Here is a 20132-nt window from a genome sequence, read left to right as displayed (position 1 = left end):
CCAGCCAGGGCTTTGTCAAGCCTGACCTTAGATGACTAGATGACATCTGGTATTGTAACTGCATGCACCTGTTGATTGAACTGGCTGCTGCGACATACTTTAGCAAAATGCCCAATCTTTTTGCAATTATTGCACTGAGCTACTTTTGCTGGACATCCTGTGTAGCTTGCAAGGTGTGGTGGGGATCAACAGCGAATGCATGCTTTTACTGTATTTTGAATTTGCTGATTCGGTGGTTTTCCATTAATTTTCCTCTTGTAATAGTTTGTCTGCAGCGATAGTGAACTTTTCTGCAAAGGAGTCACAGCTTGGACTGTGCCTCCTGTATCCATGCTCATTATTTTGGCTTCAGCTGTAGCTGACTCAATCTGAGTAGCAATGGTTATTGCTTTTTCTAGTGTAAGTTGTGGTTCTAGAAGTAAGCATTCTCATACACGAAGCATGGTTGTTTTCTCAATGAGCTGGTCTCTAATCATCTCCTCTGCCATATTCCCAAAGTCACAAGTTATAATCAGACTCCTCATGGAAGCAATATACCGCATTATAGTCTCCCCTGTTTTCTGCTTATACTGGCAAAATCGGTAGCGATTAGCTACTACATTCACTTTTGGCACAAAAGAGTTCTTTAATGCAGTGAGTGCAGTCTCATATTTATCATCTGCAAGGGGAAAAGTGTAAAATATATGCTGCCCTTCTGCTCCAAGGTAGTGGATTAGCAGAGCACGCTTTCTTACTTCAGAAATCTCTGTAGCACTGATTGCAAGCAGATAAGTCTCAAACATATGGATTCAGGCAGTAAAAGCAGTTGGAGGCTCGACCTGGGCTTTACAGAAAGGGTGCAGGTGGGTTCAGAGACAGAAGATCCATCCTCGTCACCAAAATGTTGTAACAACCAGGCAAGGTACTAACAAACTTCAACAGGCCTTTATTCTTAAAGTGGAAACCTCTTTACCAAGCTGCTGCTGCACCCTTGGTAGTTCTCACTCCGCCTCCTCAACTTCCCCCCGCTTCCTATTTCCTGTCCTTTCAGACTCCCAACAGTCAGTGCTCCCAGTTCTAATAATTACAAACAGCATCTAAACACCACACCTATGCCCATCAGCGATCCACATACCAGCTGCCTAAGGTGCTTAGGTGAAGGACACACAAGCGACGTGTCGTATCTGCAAGTCCTTCAAACCTAGGATGAAGAATAGCGCAATATCCATCGAAGAGCACTCCTAATGGAGTCAGCACTCACTCCGGCACCGGAGCAGCTGTCCAACTCCGCACCAAGCACCACAGCCTCTGTGCACAGTGCTCCGCTGGCACCATCCATGACCCGGGAAATCAGGCCCCAGCTCAAGTCGAGTAGTGCAGCCCATCCACACTTCGCCTGTGACTCCTGTGATTGCCTGGGATTGGTGAGTATCCGAGTGTGTGTTTGCTGGGAGGGCAGTGTGAGAGCCTGAGCGAGTGCTGATTGGCTGGTAGCCTGCAGGGGGCGGGCCTTGGGGCTGTCTGTTTGTTTGTTTCAGGGAAGCCTGGCTGTTTAAAAATAGCCAGAGCTTCGCGAACCAGCTGAGCGGCGGCGAACCAGCTGAGCAGCGGGGAACAGCAGAGCAGCACACAGCAGGAGTTTGCCTGGGAGTTCACCTGGGCTCACCCCAGGGAGGCTTACATCTTGTCAACTTCTCTGAGGAAGCTCATAGTAGGAAAGTGATATGGAAGGGGGGGGGGGGTTCAGCTGTTGTGACCTGCACTGGATGTGCAGTGTTTGTCTTTCTTCCACAGGACAGAAGCAACTTTGTCTGTACAAAGTGCAAGCTGGTCTCCATATTGGAAGAGAAGATTGAAGGTCTGGAGCAACAGATAACGACCCTGCGTTGCATACGAGAATCTGAGGATTTTCTGGACAAAAGTCAGGATATGCTTCTACGGGCACAAAGCTCTAAAGATTTAGAGCAGGTTGCACAGTGGAGCCAAGAGGCCAGTGAAGAAGCTTGGCAACATGTGACCTCCAGAAGAAGAAGGGGGAATGTCCGGGTTCCAGCAACGCAGACACAGGTAACTAACCGCTTTCATGTTCTCTCCACAGGTACCATTGCGGAGAGTGGACCAGATGATACGTCTGGGGGGAGAAAGCAGAAGGAGACTCCGCTGGTTGAAAGGCATGAGATGCGATGTCCTGAGGTTGGGGGTTCCACGACCACCACTCCCAAGAGAAGGAGGCGGGTGGTGGTGGTCGGGGACTCTCTCCTCCGGGGGACTGAGTCATCTATCTGCCGCCCTGACCGGGAAAACCGAGAAGTCTGCTGCTTGCCAGGGGCTAAGATTCGCGATGTGACGGAGAGACTGCCGAGACTCATCAAGCCCTCGGATCGCTACCCCTTCCTGCTTCTCCATGTGGGCACCAATGATACTGCCAAGAATGACCTTGAGTGGATCACTGCGGACTACGTGGCTCTGGGAAGAAGGATAAAGGAGTTTGAGGCGCAAGTGGTGTTCTCGTCCATCCTCCCCGTGGAAGGAAAAGGCCTGGGTAGGGACCGTCGAATCGTGGAAGTCAATGAATGGCTACGCAGGTGGTGTCGGAGAGAAGGCTTTGGATTTTTTGACCATGGGATGGTGTTCCATGAAGGAGGAGTGCTGGGCAGAGACGGGCTCCACCTTACGAAGAGAGGAAAGAGCATCTTTGCGAGCAGGCTGGCTAACCTAGTGAGGAGGGCTTTAAACTAGGTTCACCGGGGGAAGGAGACCAAAGCCCTGAGGTAAGTGGGAAAGCGGGATACCGGGAGGAAACACAGGCAGGAATGTCTGTGAGGGGAGGGCTCCTACCTCATACTGAGAATGAAGGGCGATCAGCAGGTTATCTCAAGTGCTTATATACGAATGCACAAAGCCTTGGAAACAAGCAGGGAGAACTGGAGGTCCTGGTAATGTCAAGGAATTATGACGTGATTGGAATAACAGAGACTTGGTGGGATAACTCACATGACTGGAGTACTGTCATGGATGGTTATAAACTGTTCAGGAAGGACAGGCAGGGCAGAAAAGGTCAGGGAGTAGCACTGTATGTAAGGGAGCAGTATGAATGCTCAGAGCTCCGGTACGAAACTGCAGAAAAACCTGAGTGTCTATGGATTAGGTTTAGAAGTGTGAGCAACAAGAGTGATGTAGTGGTGGGAGTCTGCTATAGACCACCGGACCAGGGGGATGAGGTGGATGAGGCTTTCTTCCGGCAACTCGCAGAAGCTACTAGATCGCACGCCCTGGTTCTCATGGGTGACTTTAATTTTCCTGATATCTGCTGGGAGAGCAATACAGCGGTGCATAGACAATCCAGGAAGTTTTTGGAAAGCGTAGGGAACAATTTCCTGGTGCAAGTGCTAGAGGAGCCAACTAGGGGGGGAGCTTTTCTTGACCTGCTGCTCACAAACCGGGAAGAATTAGTGGGGGAAGCAAAAGTGGATGGGAATCTGGGGGGCAGTGACCGTGAGTTGGTTGAGTTCAGGATCCTGACGCAGGGAAGAAAGGTTTGCACCAGGATACGGACCCTGGACTTCAGGAAAGCAGACTTCGACTCCCTCAGGGAACGGATGGGTAGGATCCCCTGGGGGACTAACATGAAGGGGAAAGGAGTCCAGGAGAGCTGGCTGTATTTCAAGGAATCCCTGTTGAGGTTACAGGGACAAACCATCCCGATGAGTCGAAAGAATAGTAAATATGGCAGGCGACCAGCTTGGCTTAACGGTGAAATCCTAGCGGATCTTAAACATAAAAAAGAAGCTTACAAGAAGTGGAAGGTTGGACATATGACCAGGGATGAGTATAAAAATATTGCTCGGGCATGTAGGAATGAAATCAGGAGGGCCAAATCGCACCTGGAGCTGCAGCTAGCAAGAGATGTCAAGAGTAACAAGAAGGGTTTCTTCAGGTATGTTGGCAACAAGAAGAAAGCCAAGGAAAGTGTGTGCCCCTTACTGAATGAGGGAGGCAACCTAGTGACAGAGGATGTGGAAAAAGCTAATGTACTCAATGCTTTTTTTGCCTCTGTCTTCACGAACAAGGTCAGCTCCCAGACTGCTGCGCTGGGCATCACAACATGGGGAGTAGATGGCCAGCCCTCAGTGGAGAAAGAGGTGGTTAGGGACTATTTAGAAAAGCTGGACGTGCACAAGTCCATGGGGCCGGACGAGTTGCATCCGAGAGTGCTAGAGGAATTGGCGGCTGTGATTGCAGAGCCATTGGCCATTATCTTTGAAAACTCGTGGCGAACGGGGGAAGTCCCAGATGACTGGAAAAAGGCTAATGTAGTGCCAATCTTTAAAAAAGGGAAGAAGGAGGATCCTGGGAACTACAGGCCAGTCAGCCTCACCTCAGTCCCTGGAAAAATCATGGAGCAGGTCCTCAAGGAATCAATTCTGAAGCACTTACACGAGAGGAAAGTGATCAGGAACAGTCAGCATGGATTCACCAAGGGAAGGTCATGCCTGACTAATCTAATCGCCTTCTATGATGAGATTACTGATTCTGTGGATGAAGGGAAAGCAGTGGATGTATTGTTTCTTGACTTTAGCAAAGCTTTTGACACGGTCTCCCACAGTATTCTTGTCAGCAGGTTAAAGAAGTATGGGCTGGATGAATGTACTATAAGGTGGGTAGAAAGTTGGCTAGATTGTCGGGCTCAACGGGTAGTGATCAATGGCTCCATGTCTAGTTGGCAGCTGGTGTCAAGTGGAGTGCCCCAGGGGTCGGTCCTGGGGCCAGTTTTGTTCAATATCTTCATAAATGATCTGGAGGATGGTGTGGATTGCACTCTCAGCAAATTTGCGGATGATACTAAACTGGGAGGAGTGGTAGATACGCTGGAGGGCAGGGATAGGATACAGAGGGACCTAGACAAATTGGAGGATTGGACCAAAAGAAACCTGATGAGGTTCAATAAGGATAAGTGCAGGGTCCTGCACTTAGGACGGAAGAACCCAATGCACCGCTACAGACTAGAGACCAAATGGTTAGGCAGCAGTTCTGCGGAAAAGGACCTAGGGGTGACAGTGGACGAGAAGCTGGATATGAGTCAGCAGTGTGCCCTTGTTGCCAAGAAGGCCAATGGCATTTTGGGATGTATAAGTAGGGGCATAGCGAGCAGATCGAGGGACGTGATCGTTCCCCTCTATTCGACATTGGTGAGGCCTCATCTGGAGTACTGTGTCCAGTTTTGGGCCCCACACTACAAGAAGGATGTGGATAAATTGGAGAGAGTCCAGCGAAGGGCAACAAAAATGATTAGGGGTCTGGAACACATGACTTATGAGGAGAGGCTGAGGGAACTGGGAATGTTTAGTCTACGGAAGAGAAGAATGAGAGGGGATTTGATAGCTGCTTTCAACTACCTGAGAGGTGGTTCCAGAGAGGATGGTTCTAGACTATTCTCAGTGGTAGAAGAGGACAGGACAAGGAGTAATGGTCTCAAGTTGCAGTGGGGGAGGTTTAGGTTGGATACTAGGAAAAACTTTTTCACTAGGAGGGTGGTGAAACACTGGAATGCGTTACCTAGGGAGGTGGTAGAATCTCCTTCCTTAGAAGTTTTTAAGGTCAGGCTTGACAAAGCCCTGGCTGGGATGATTTGATTGGGGATTGGTCCTGGTTTGAGCAGGGGGTTGGACTAGATGACCTCCTGAGGTCCCTTCCAACCCTGATATTCTATGATTCCAGATAGCGGTGCAGGCTCATGTCTGACTGGTGGGTGCGTCCTGAAGCCGACATGTCCGAACGAGACTGGCATCTTGGTCGGGATCTCAGGGACCGACGGTGTTTGGCAGATCTGCGTTGGACACCTGGTGATCTATGCCTCAGACTACTAGACCGGTACCGGGACGTCAGATGGGACCGGGAGCTAATATGGGCCAGTTGCTAGGAGGATCTTCCTGAGTAGGACGACCTACTGCTTGGAGACGGCCGATGACGGCCTGGCGATCTGCACTCTCTGATCCTCGATCAGTCCCAGGCCCTTGGAGACGGTTGGAGATGGTCCAGGAGTTCTCGCCAGGTGGCTCATGCCTCAGAGGGTCTGCACCAATCTACCGGCGAGTTAAGCCTCAAGTCCCTTGATTGGTGCCCCCTGTGTGGAGACCGAAGAGGGCTCCGCTGAGCCTGCCTCTCTAGTCCTGAGGCATGACTGCTTCGGGTGGGCGAGCTATGGCGGAACGTCTCTCTCGATGGGGAATGGCGCTGCTGAAGCGGGGACACATGCATAGGCCCCAGCTCAGGTTTTTGGAAGGAAAGGAGGATGTCAAACAGAGTCCAAGGGCTCTTCCAGTTCCTCTGCCTGAAGCCCCAGGTTGGAAGCAACCCTCTTCAAAAGTTCCTGGTGTGCTTTGACATCATCCTGAGGAACTGGGTGAGGAGGCCCCAAGATAGCCTCGTCTAGCGATGATGAGGACTATGTCAGTGCCGTGGGAACCTCCACTTCCACTGGTGGTCCAGCAGCTTGCTCCCCTGGGTCCTCCTGGACCGCTGGAGTCTTACCCCCTGAAGCCTTGGGCACCGGAGAAGGACAGGATACTGAGGCCACTGGCCTCTCTGATGCTCCCGACACTAACCGGGCAGCCTGGGAAGGTTGGGTGAGCCCCCAAGAGTTCCACGGATACCATGGTGCCGGCCACTGCGCTTGGGGCCATGGGACAGGTTTTGGTGCTGATGATGTAGGCAGCACCACAGGTACCAGAGCTTGTCCTGCTTTCAGGGAACCTCGCTCCGAGCCAGATGTATAAATGGAGCGGTCAGTACCGGGTGACCAGGATCGGGCCACCGGCATCAAGAATATGCTGGCAGACCAGCTCAGCAGGGAGTTCTTCTCTCACCACGAGTGGTCGCTCCATCCAGAGGATCTTCCATGAACTTCCAAAGGTGGGGAACTCCCCAAGTGCCACCGGTTTGGTCTGGGCAAGGACTCCCTCTCCGATGTCTCCCTGATCACGACAGGAGGAAGCCTGATGTACGTGTTTCCCTCTGATTCCACTCATCAGCAGGGTCCTGGCAAAGGTCAAGAGAGACCAGGTGTAGGTTATCATGATCGCCCCGGCGTGGTCTCACGAGCACTGGTTTGGCACACTCATGAGCCTGTCAGCAGCCCCTCCCTGGCCCCTGCCCAACCGCCCAGACCTGCTGTCACAGGACCACAGTCAGCTCTTACACCACAGCCTCATGTTCCTCCGTCTCTCAGCGTGGATGAACTCGGAGGAGTGGACCTGTTCAGAAGGAGTCCAATAGGTCCTCCTGGGAAGTAGGAAGCCCTCAACTAGACTGACTTACCTGGCCAAGTGAACGAGGTTTTCCCACTGGGTGTCCGAACGTGGCATCTCTCCCTCAAGGTTCTTCCATACAGGCTGTCCTAGACTACCTGCTCCATTTGAGGAACCAGGGCCTGGCACACTCTTCCATTAGAGTGCATCTCACAGCCATCTCCACTTTCCACCTGCTGATCCAAGGACAAACGGTGTTTTCCCATGACATGATAGTCAGCTTTTTGAGAGGGCTCGAGAGACACTTCCCATAGGTATGGACTCCTGTCCCACAGTGGGATCTTAACTTGGTCCTCTCTAGGCTCACCTGTGAACCACTGGGTTCCTGCTCCTTTTCCCACCTGTCATGGAAGGTTGCGTTCCTGGTGGTGGTGGTGGTGGTGGTGGTGGTGGTGAAGTTGGCGAGATGGATCTCTGAAATTAAAGCCTTGACCTCAGAACCGCCATACACAGTCTTCTAGAAGGACCAGGTTCAGCTGCGGCCCCATCCAGCCTTCCTGCCAAAGGTGGTCTCCACCTTCCAGGTAGACCAGGATATCTTCCTCCTGGTGTTCTGTCCCAAATCACACAACACGAGTGAAGAGAGGCGTCTTCAGGCCCTGGATGTCCGAAGGGCCTTGGCTTCCTACTTAGAACATACCAAGCCTTTCTGAAAATCGATTCGACTCTTGTCGCTACAGCGGATAAGATGAAGGCCCTTCTGGTGTCCTTGCGGAGGATTTCCAATTGGATCACCTCGTGCATAAGGACCTATTATGACCTGGCGGGGGTTCTGCCTCCATCAATTGTCAGAGCCCACTCGACGAGAGCACAGGCATCTTCCGCATCCTTCCTGGCGCACATCCCTTTCCAGGACATCTGTAGAGCCGCAACATGGTCCTCTGTTCACACATTTACCACTCATTATGCCATCACTCAGCAGGCTAGGGATGACACTGGATTCGGCAGAGCTGTGTTGCAATCTACACGTCCGTGAACTCCTACCATCTTCCAGGGGTACTGCTTTGGAGTCACCTAATATGGAATGGACATGAGCGAGCACTCGAAGAAAAGACAGTTACCTTTTCTGTAACTGGTGTTCTCAGAGATGTGTTGCTCATGTCCATTCCGCAACCCGCCCTCCTTCCCCATTGTCGGATTTTCCAAGAAGGAACTGAGGGTGGGGGGAGCTGGCGGTGCCCCTTATACCGTGCCATGCGGGCACCATTCCAGAGGGCACCAGAGCCAGTCCCCTACAGATACTGCTGAGGGAAAAACTCTGTCACCGGTGCATGTGGTGAGCACACACACCTAATGTGGAATGGTCATGAGCAACGCATCTCAAACTCCAGTTACGGAAAAGGTAACTGCGCTTTTTTTTTATTATTAAAGAAAACTGAATTTTTGAAGAAACAAAATCATATCTGTCTTAGAAATTTGTGATGTTTTTTCTTTTTCATTAGAAAATCAAAATCTGCCAAAACCCAGTTTTTCTTCTTTTTTTTTTTTCCTTTCAACAAAGATTTTTTGGGGGTGCAGGCAAGAAATCCTAAGTATATTATGTCTACGACCTTTATCAATCAAACTTGTAATCTCATCAATAAATGTTTGAAAAGACCTGTTTCCATCCTTTGTTTACCAGGATCAGTGTCAGACTAACCAGCCTAAATCTTCCATGTACCCTTTTAAAATATTGGCACATTAGGTTTTTCAATCTTCTGGAACTTACTTTAAATTTTTAAACAGTTTTCTTTATAAATCTATAATTTGTTAAATATCAACATCAATGGTTGAGAGAGCTCCTTCACCAATTCTTTTAAAACTCTTGGGAGTAAACTGTCTTGCTTATTTAAAAATGTTTATAGGAGTTGCTGTTTAACATCTGTAGGAACTGAAACTATTGCATATCACTGTAAACTGAATGTTGTACAGCTTCCTTCCAAATACAGAACAGAAAATTGTAGTGAACTCTTCAGCCTTTTCTGCATCATTCCTGACAATTTTACTATCCCTATATAGAGATGGACCTACACTCCATTGGTAGGATATCTTTTATTCCTGATATATTATTAAAATTCCTCATTGTCTTTAATCCTGCTGTCCATACTTTTTGTCTGTCTGTTTTTGTTATCATTTGTGTGCATTTCATAACTGCTCATTTATAGCCACTGCTGCTAATCTCTCCTGTTTTCCATTTGCCATTATGCTTTATTTTTTATTACAGCTTTCACTTTCCTTCCTATGCAGGATTTTTTTAACTGAGGAACCTCTTTAATAGTTGAGGAATGGTTTGGGCCATCTAGCAAAGTTTGTCTTGTTTAAAATTTCCCGCCGATTAATTTTCCACTATTCCATTCTCTGCCCTGTTTGTCAGGACAGGGCAGGCCCAGTGAATCCAAACCACCACTCCTCACCCTCTAGTTATTCAAATCCCCTCCGCCCCCCGCCTTTGAAGCTATGCCCTGAGGATGGGACCAGCATCCACTGATTATGAGGTTTGCACCAGTGCAATGTACCATGGCTTGAAACTCTCTTTGGGTCATAGAATCATAGAATATCAGGGTTGGAAGGGACCTCAGGAGGTCATCTAGTTCAACCCCCTGCTCAAAGCAGGACCAATCTCCCATTTTTGTCCCAGATCCCTAAATGGCCCCCTCAAGGATTGAACTCACAACCCTGGGTTTAGCAGGCCAATGCTCAAACCACTGAGCTATCCCTCCCCCGAATGGTCCATCAGCCAGTGTACAAACTTCTGCTCTAAACCTTTACTAGCAGAAACTAAAATGCTGATAGGAAGAGTGAAATGCTAACAGCAGGTTCTGAAATGTATTCCTTTCTTAATGAAACTGGAGGCACCTTTTCTCTCGCAAATGTAGAGACATTTATTGTTGAAATAGGCTTCTGGAGCAAAAATTCCCCCTAAAGCTGAGTCAGGGGGCTGGTGCCCCTTTCGTATGTGGCTGGAGCCCTTGAGCTGGGGGGATGGTGCCCCATCATTGTGAGGCTTGAGCCCTCAGTAAGGAAGTCAGTTCCTGGATTACCAAACAGGGAAAGTACGTGGGCAGCCTTTGACCACAGTATAGAGTGTCTTTGGAGTAAAAGGGATTTTGTGTGCCCTGTCTACCCTACGAAATTAGGTCGAATTTATAGAAGTTGGTTTTGTAGAAAGCGTTTTTATACAGTCGATTGTGTGTGTCCCCACACAAATGCTCTAAGTGTATGTAGTCGACGGAGTGCGTTCACAGTACCAAGGCAACCATCGATTTCTGGAGCGTTGCACAGTGGGTAGCCATCCCACTGTTCCTGCAGTCTCTGCCACCCATTTGAATTCTGGGTAGAAATCCCAATGCCTGATGGGGCTAAAACATTGTCCCAGGTGGTTCTGGGTACATGTCGTCAGGCCCCCCTTCCCTCCCTCCCTCAATGAAAGCAACAGCAGACAATCGTTTCGCACCTTTTTTCCTGGGTTACCCGTGCAGACGCCATACCACGGCAAGCATGGAGCCCGCTCAGCTCACCGTCCCCGTATGTCTCCTGGGTGCTGGCAGACGCGGTACTGCATTGCTACACAGCAGCAGCTGATTGCCTTTTGGCAGCAGACAGTGCAGTATGACTGGTAGCCGACGTCGACGTAGTCCAGGGTGCTCTTTTAACCGATCTTGATGAGGTCAGGGGCACCTGGCCAAACATGGGAGTGACTCAGCCAGGTCATTTCCCTTTTAAATTTCGTCTCATGGCGATTCAGTCCTACTGGCAATCCTACTGCACCATCTTTTAACGTGCACCCAGGAGATGACGATGGCTAGCAGTCGTATTGCACAGTCTGCTGCCAGCAAGATGTATAAAGATAGATGAAGTGGATGAAAACAAGAAAAAGACCAGATTTGTTTTGTATTCATTTTTCTCCTCCCTCCCTCCCTCTGTGAAATCTACGGCCTGCTAAACCCAGTTTTGAGTTCTATCCTTGAGGTTTTGAGTTCTATCCTTCAGGGGGCCATTCTGTTTCTCGCAAAGCCACCCCCTTTGTTGATTTTAATTCCCTGTAAACCAACCCTGTAAGCCATGTTGTCGGTTGCCCCTTCCTCCCTCCACCAGAGCAAATAATCGTTTTGTGCCCTTTTCCCTGGATTGCCCGAGCAGGAGCAGATGCCATAGCACAGCAAGCATGGAGCCCATTCAGCTCACCGCAGCAGTTATGACCATTGTAAACACCTCACGCATTATCGTGCAGTTTATGCAGAACCAGCACCTGAAAAACCAGGCGAGGAGGCGATGGAAGTGCCGTGATGAGGACATGAACACACTTTTCTCTAAAACCGTGTTCTCCTGCAATTTGGAGATCATGGTGTTAATGGGGCAGGCTCATGCCGCGGAACGCCGATTCTGGGCCCGGGAAAAAAGCACAGACTGGTGGGACCGCATAGTGTTGCAGGTCTGGGATGATTCTCAGTGGCTCCGAAACTTTTGCATGCGTAAGGGCACTTTCATGGAACTTTGACTTGCTTTCCCCTGCTCTGAAGCACAAGAATACCAAGATGAGAGCAGCCCTCACAGTTCACAAGCGAGTGGCTATAGCCCTGTGGAAGCTTGCAACGCCAGACAGCTACCGGTCAGTCGGGAATCAATTTGGAGTGGGCAAATCTACTGTGGGGGTTGCTGTGATGCAAGTAGCCAGTGCAATCGCTGAGCTGCTGCTATCAAAGATATGACTCTGGGAAATGTGTAGGTCATACTAGATGGCTTTGCTGCAATGGGATTCCCTAACTGTGGTGGGGCCATAGATGGAACCCATATCGCTGTCTTGGGACCGGACCACCAGCGCAGCCAGTACATAAACCGCAAGGGGTACTTCTCAATGGTGCTGCAAGCACTGGTGGATCACAAGGGACGTTTCACCAACATCAACATGGGATGGCCAGGAAAGGTTCATGACGCTCGCGTCTTCAGGAACTCAGGTCTGTTTAAATGGCTGCAGGAAGGGATTTACTTCCCAGACCAGAAAAGAACTGTTGGGGATGTTGAAATGCCTATAGTTATCCTCGGGGACCCAGCCTACCCCTTAATGCCATGGCTCATGAAGCCGTACACAGGCAGCCTGGACAGTAGTAAGGAGCTGTTCAACTACAGGCTGAGCAAGTGCAGAATGGTGGTAGTGTGTGCATGTCCATTTGATCCCACAGTAACCCCAGAGTTGCCTCCTCTCCTCACGTTCATCGGCCACCGTCCTGTACTCTGCTATTGTGTCCCTCCACACAGCTCTGTCAGTGCCGGACGACTGCATGAGCTTAGAGAACATGTCATCACGCGTGCGTTTTTTTTTTTTTTTTTTGCTGCCTTATCTGAGATAGCCTTTGGGACGGAGGGGGGAGGCTTGAAACATTTGCAGCTGCTGGAGGAAAAAAAAGGGAGTGAAGTATTTATAAAGATACATTTTACAGAACAATGGCTATGCTCTTTCATGGTGAACAACACTATTCACAGTAAATAGCACATGTGATTTTGATACCAGGTCGCATTTTGCATCTTATATTGAGTGCCTGCGGCTTTGGTGTTAGAGATCCGGCACTGCGCGTGTGGCAACAGAATTCGGCTTGCAGGCAGCCATGGCAAGCTATAGTCTTTCGGCTTCTACAACCTTCATAACAGCAGCGCCCTCCTTTCCCATACCAAGCAAAGCCTGTTGAGTTGGCCATTTAGTGCTGCGATTTTCCTGTTAACGTGCAGCAGCAGAAACCAAACTAACCCCCCCGCCATCCAATTCTCTGGGATTACCCCTCCCCTCCACCTCCTGGCTGGTATCAGGGAAGATCCCTGCTAGCCAAACGTGAACAGCTCAGCGCCAATGCCCCCCCCCACCCCCACCACTGCGTGGCTAACTGTGGGGAGGATTTCTTTTCAGCCACAGGCAAACAGCCCAGTAGGAACGGGCACCTCTGTATGTCCCCTTAATTAAATTCCCCTATTTCAACCAGGTTACCATGAATGATATCACTCTCCTGAGGATAACACAGAGAGATAAAGAACAGATGTTGCTTGAATGCCAGCAAACACCGGGACCATACGCTGCCAGGCTTTGTCATGCAATGATACCAGATTACTTGCTACTAGCATGGCGTGGTAAAGTGTCCTACCATGGAGGACGGAATAAGGCTGCTCTCCCCAGAAACCTTCTGCAAAGGCTTTTAGAGTACCTCCAGGAGAGCTTCATGGAGATGTCCCTGGAGGATTTCCGCTCCATCCCCGGACACGTTAACAGACTTTTCCAGTAGCAGTACTGGCCATGAATGCATCCCAAGTCCTCAGGGCTACTTAATCATTAAAAAATGCTTCCTTTTATAGCCTGTATTATTTTAAAAGGTACACTTACCAGAGGTCCCTTCTCCAGCTTCGTTGGGTTGGGAGGGTATTTCAGTCAGGGTGACAAAAAGATCCTGGCTGTCGGGGAGAAGGGTGTGCTGTGTGCTCTCCTCAAGCTCATCCTCCTCCTCATCTTCCCTATCTGCAAAATCCTCAGCCATGGTGGAGTGTATCCCATCATCAGAGTCCACGAACAGGGGTAGGGTAGTGGTGGCGGGCCCCCCCTAGAATTGCATGCAGCTCATCGTAGAAGTGGCAAGTTTGGGGCTCTGTCCCGGAGCATCCATTTGATTCTTTGGTTTTCTGGTATGCTTGTCTGAGCTCCTTAAGTTTCATGTGGCACTGTGTTGCGTCCCTGATGTAGCTTCTGTCCCTCATGGCCTCTGAGATTTTTTTGAAATGTTTTGGCATTTTATCTTCTGGAACGTAGTTCTGAGAGCATGGATTCCTCTCCCCACACTAAAAGAAAAGGAGGACTTGTGGCACCTTAGAGACTAACAAATTTATTTGAGCACAAGCTTTCGTGAGCTCCAGCTCACTTCATTGGATGCATTCAGTGGACTCCCCAGACAGCAATCAGATCCAGTACCTCCAGTTTGGTCCATGCTGGAGCTCTTTTTCAATTCTGGGTCACCTGTGCTGCTGATCTCGCCTGGCCAAACATGAAATGAGATTCAAAAGTTCCCGGGGCTTTTTCTGTACACCTGGCCAGTACATCCGAGTTCAGCGTGCTGTCCAGAGCGGTCACAATGGTGCACTGTGGGATAGCTTCCGGAGGCCAATACCTTCGAATTGCATCCACACTAACCCTAATTCGAAACGGCGATGTCGATTTCGGCACTAATCCCCTCGTTGGGGAGGAGTACAAAAATCGGTTTTAAGAGCCCTTTATGTTGAAAAAATGTCTTTGTTTTGTGTGGATGGGTGCAGGGTTAATTCAGATTTAATACGGCTAAATCCGACAAACTTGTAGTGTAGACCAGGCTCTGTGTGTGTGCTGCCTCTAGGAGGAACCATTGTGTTTTGCTGTCAGAATGCTAATAGCTCTGTGACTGTTACTTTCCAGGAGCTGGTGCATGCCCCAGCCTGGGGGATATCTGCCTCTTTGTGCCTATGTAGTTGTAGGAGTCATTAGTCACTTGGACCCAAGTTAAAAGAAGTCTTAAACTTCTGAAAGGATTTATCAGATGGCTGACTCTTGCTGCAGAAAAAGATCAAGGGTAGAATTTCCTAAATAATTTGTCATTTTGGAAGTCTAGGGTTTTTAGATACATAGAAGCCTAAGTTCCATTCCTAAGTCACTTAGGCACAATTCAAAAGGTTGCCTCAAATCAGCATTCAGTACTGGCTAAGCCCTGGTCTACACTAGGAGTTGAGGTCGAATTTAGCAGCGTTAAATGGATTTAACCCTGCAGCCGTCCACACAACAAAGCTCTTTTTTTCGACTTAAAGGGCTCTTAAAATCGATTTCCTTACTCCACCCCCGACGAGGGGATTAGCGCTGAAATCGGCCTTGCTGGGTCGAATTTGGGGTACTGTGGACGCAATTAGACAGTATTGGCCTCCGGGAGCTATCCCAGAATGCTCCATTGTGACCGCTCTGGACAGCACTCTCAACTCAGATGCACTGGCCAGGTAGACAGGAAAAGGCCCGTGAACTTTTGAATTTAAATTTCCTGTTTGGCCAGCGTGGCAAACTGCAGGTGAGTGCAGAGCTCATCAGCAGAGGTGACCATGATGGAGTCTCAGAATCGCAAAAGAGCTCCAGCATGGACCGAACGGGAGGTACGGGCTCTGATCGCTGTATGGGGAGAGGAATCCGTGCTATCAGAACTCCGTTCCAGTTTTCAAAATGCCAAAACATTTGTCAAAATCTCCCAGGGCACGAAGGACAGAGGCCATAACAGGGACCCAAAGCAGTGCCGCGTGGAACTTAAGGAGCTGAGGCAAGCCTACCAGAGAGGCAAACAGCTGCTCTGCGTCAGAGCCCAAAACATGCCACTTCTATGATGAGCTGCATGCCATTTTAGGGGGTTCAGCCACCACTACCCCAGCCGTGTTGTTTGACTCCTTCAATGGAGATGGAGGCAACACAGAAGCAGGTTTTGGGGACGAGGAAGATGATGATGATGATTGATAGTTCACAGCAAGCAAGTGGACAAACCGGTTTTCCTGACAGCCAGGAACTGTTTCTCACCCTGGACCTGGAGCCAGTACCCCCCAAACCCACCCAAGGCTGCCTCCCGGACCCGCCAGGCAGAGAAGGGACCTCTGGTGAGCGTACCTTTTTAAAATAGTATACATGGTTTAAAAACAAGCATATTTTAATGATTAATTTGCCCTAGCATTCGCGGCTCTCCTGGATGTAGTCCCAAAGCCTTTGCAAAAGGTTTCTGGGGAGGGCAGCCTTATTCCGTCCACCGTGGTAGGACACTTTACCATGCCAGGCCAGTAGCATGTAGTCGGGAATCATTGTAGAACAAAGCATTGCAGTGTATGGTTGCTGGCGTTCAAACAACATCCATTCTCTCTCTCTCTGTGTTATCCTCAGGAGAGTGATATCATTCATGGTCACCTGGTTGAAATAGGGTGCTTTTCTTAAGGGGACATTCAGAGGTGCCCGTTCCTGCTGGGCTGTTTGCCTGCGGCTGAACAGAAATGCTCCCCACTGTTAGCCACGGGGAGGGGGGAGGGGCTAGCCACATGGTGGGGGGAGGCAAAATGCGACCTTGTAACGAAAGCACATGTGCTATGTATGTAATGTTAACAGCAAGGTTTACCGTGAAAGAGTGTACCCATTGTTCTATAAGTGTCTTTTTAAATACCACTGTCCCTTTTTTTTTCTCCTCCACCAGCTGCATGGGTTTCAAGGATCACAGGATCTTCTTCTTCCCAGAGGCTAGCGAACATAAGGCGGCGAAAAAAACTGCACTTGTGATGAAATGTTCTCTGAGCTCATTTTGTCCTCCCACACTGACAGAGCACAGATGAATGTGTGGAGGCAGACAATGTCAGAGTGCAGGAAAGCACAAAATGACCAGGAGGAGAGGTGGCGGGCTGAAGAGAGTAAGTGGAGGGCTGAAGAGAGGGCTGAAGCTGAAAGGTGGCGGCAGCGTGATGAGAGGAGGCAGGATTCAATGCTGAGGCTGCTGGAGGATCAAACTAATATGCTACAGCGTATGGTTGAACTGCAGGAAAGGCAGCTGGAGCACAGACTGCCACTACAGCCCCTGTGTAACCAACCGCCCTCCTCCCCAAGTTCCATAGCCTCCTCATCCAGATGCCCAAGAACGCGGTGGGGTCGCCGCCGGCCACCCAGCCACTCTACCCCAGAGGATTGCCCAAGCAACAGAAGGCTGGCATTCAATAAGTTTTAAAGTGCTGTGTGGCCTTGTCCTTCCCTCCTCCACCACCCCTCCTGGGTTGCATTGGCAGTTATCCCCCTATTTGTGTGATGAATTAATAAAGAAAGCATGAATGCAAGGCAACAATAACTTTATTGCCTCTGCAAGTGCTGATCAAAGGGAGGAGGGGAGGGTGGTTAGCTTACAGGGAAGTATAGTGAACCAAAAAGGGGGAGGGGAGGTTCATCAAGGAGAAACAAACAGAACTGTCACACCGTAGCCTGGCCAGTTATGAAACTGGTTTTCAAAGCTTCTCTGATGTGCACTGTGCCCTCCTGTGCTCTTCTAACTGCCCTGGTATCTGGCTGCGCGTAACCAGTGGCCAGGCGATTTGCCTCAACCTCCCACCCCGCCATAAACATCTCCCCCTCTCTCTCACAGATATTGTGGAGCGCACAGCAAGCGGTAATAACAGTAGGAATATTGGTTTCGCTGAGGTCTAACCGAGTCAGTAAATTGCGCCAGCACGCTTTTAAACGTCCAAATGCACATTCTACCACCATTCTGCACTTGCTCAGCCTGTAGTTGAGCAGCTCCTGACTACTGTCCAGACTGCCTGTGTATGGCTTCATGAGCCATGGCATTAAGGGGTAGGCTGGGTCCCCAAGGATAACTATAGGCATTTCAACATCCCCAATGGTTATTTTCTAGTCTGGGAATAAAGTCCCTTCCTGCAGCTTTTGAAACAGACCAGAGTTCCTGAAGATGCGAGCGTCATCTACCTTTCCCGGCCATCCCACATTGATGTCGGTGAAACGTCCCTTGTGATCCACCAGTGCTTGCAGCACTATTGAAAGGTACCCCTTGCGGTTTATGTACTCACCGGCTTGGTGCTCCGGTGCCAAGATAGGGATATGGGTTCCGTCTATGGCCCCACCACAGTTAGGGAATCCCATTGCAGCAAAGCCATCCACTATGACCTGCACATTTCTCAGGGTCACTACCCTTGATATCAGCAGATCTTTGATTGTGTTGGCTACTTGCATCACAGCAGCCCTTATAGTAGATTTGCCCACTCCAAATTGATTCCCGACTGACCGGTAGCTGTCTGGCATTGCAAGCTTCCACAGGACTATTGCCACTCACTTGTGAACTGTGAAGGCTGCTCTCATCTTGGTATTCTTGTGCCTCAGGGCAGGGGAAAGCAAGTCACAAAGTTCTATGAAAGTGCCCTTACACATGCGAAAGTTTCGGAGCCCCTGGGAATCATCCCAGACCCACAACACTATGCAGTCCCACCAGTCTGTGCTTGTTTCCCAGGCCCAGAATTGGCATTCCACGCCATGAACCTGCCCCGTTAGCACCATGATGCCCTCATTGTCAGGGCCCGTGCTTTGAGAGAAGTCTGTGTCCATGTCCTCATCACTCTTGTCACCGCGCTGACATCGCCTACTCGCCCAGTTTCGCTTTGCCAGGTTCTGGTGCTGCATATACTGCTGGATAATGTGCGTGGTGTTTAATGTGCTCCTAATTGCCAAAGTGATCTGAGCGGGCTCCATGCTTGCCGTGGTATGGAGTCTGCATGGAAAAAAGGCGCAGAACGATTGTCTGCCATTGCTCTGACGGAGGGAGGGGCGACTGACGACATGGCTTACAGAGTTGGCTTACAGGGAATTAAAATCAACAAAGGGGGTGGGTTTACATCAAAGAGAAACAAAAACAACTATTACACAGAATGGCTCCCTCAAGGATTGAACTCAAAACCCTGAGCTTAGCAGGCCAATGCTCAACCCACTAAACCACCCCTTCCTCTTGTATTTCAGGTAGGACTGAATCGCCATTTAAGTTTTCAAGGTGCCCTTGACAGACCTCACCAAAATGATTGTTGGTCATTGATTTCATGGAGGGAGGGATCAAATGAATACAAAACAAATCTGGTCTATTTCTTGTTTTGATCCACTCCATCTATCTTTTACATCTTTGGCTGGCAGCAGACAGTGCAGTAGGACTGCAAGCCATCCACATCTCCTGGCTGGTCACCATAAGATGGTACAATAGGACTGCCGGCAGGACTAAAGAGAGTGACCTGGTCAAGTCACTCCTAATGTAGTCTCTGCGCCCATGTCTGCCCAAGCGCTCCTGACTGACCTTACCAAGGTGGCCAGGAGCACCTCGGACATGATGACGATGGTTATCAGGCCTATTGCACCATCTGCTACCACAAGGCAATGGGTTGCTGCTGTGTAGCAATGCAGTACCACGTCTGCCAGCACCCAGGAGACATACGGTGATGGTTACCTGAGCGGGCTCCATGCTTGCCGTGGTATGGCATCTGCACAGGTAACTCAGGAAAAAAGGCGTGAAATGATTGTCTGCCATTGCTTTCACAGAGGGAGGGAGGGCCTGATGACATGTACCCAGAACCACCCACGACAATCTTTTTTGCCCCATCAGGCATTGGGATCTCAACCCAGAATTCCAATGGGCGGCAGAGACTGCGGGAACTGTGGGATAGCTACCCACAGTGCAACACTCCGGAAGTCCACGCTAGCCTTGGTACTGTGGATGCACCCCGCCGAGTTAATGCACTTAATGCACTTAGAGCATTTTGTGTGGGCACACACACAATTGACTATATAAAAACGATTTCTAAAAAAAACGACTTCTATAAATTCGACCTAATTTCGTAGTGCAGAGAGAATTTCTCAGCCAGTGGGTCACAACAAAGGGGATCACAAAAAGCAAGTGGGAGGTGCTGAAAACTTTACTGCTGTCTGAAGCAAATAAAATCTCCCTCCCTCCCCCTTTAAGGTGGAGTACTCTGTTAACCTCTCCAACCCCGCCCCCCGGAATCAGCTCTATAGGCTGATCACTGTTGGCATTGATCCATTTTTAATCTTACTTTTCTATTAAATGTAAAGGGGAGGGGAGTTGTGACAACTGGGGAGAGGGGTCATCTGCCTGAAACACTGGCCTAAGCCAGAGGATCGGGGATAGTGAATGTGCAGCGGTAGGAGCCAGGAGGGTCTCCTGGTTCAGGTAACAGAGCTGTGCCCAATGGAACCACTTCAAGCCTTGTCTCTGTCCCAGATTTCCTTTAACTAGCCCTAGTCTGTCTGTCCTTCGGCTGTAAGCCGCTTGGTGCAGGGCCAGGGACTGTCCTTCG

This window comes from Natator depressus, chromosome 15 (genome assembly GCF_965152275.1).
Source record: "Natator depressus isolate rNatDep1 chromosome 15, rNatDep2.hap1, whole genome shotgun sequence".
NCBI classification, from domain to species: Eukaryota; Metazoa; Chordata; order Testudines; family Cheloniidae; genus Natator; species Natator depressus.
This window is presented reverse-complemented; position numbering follows the sequence as displayed.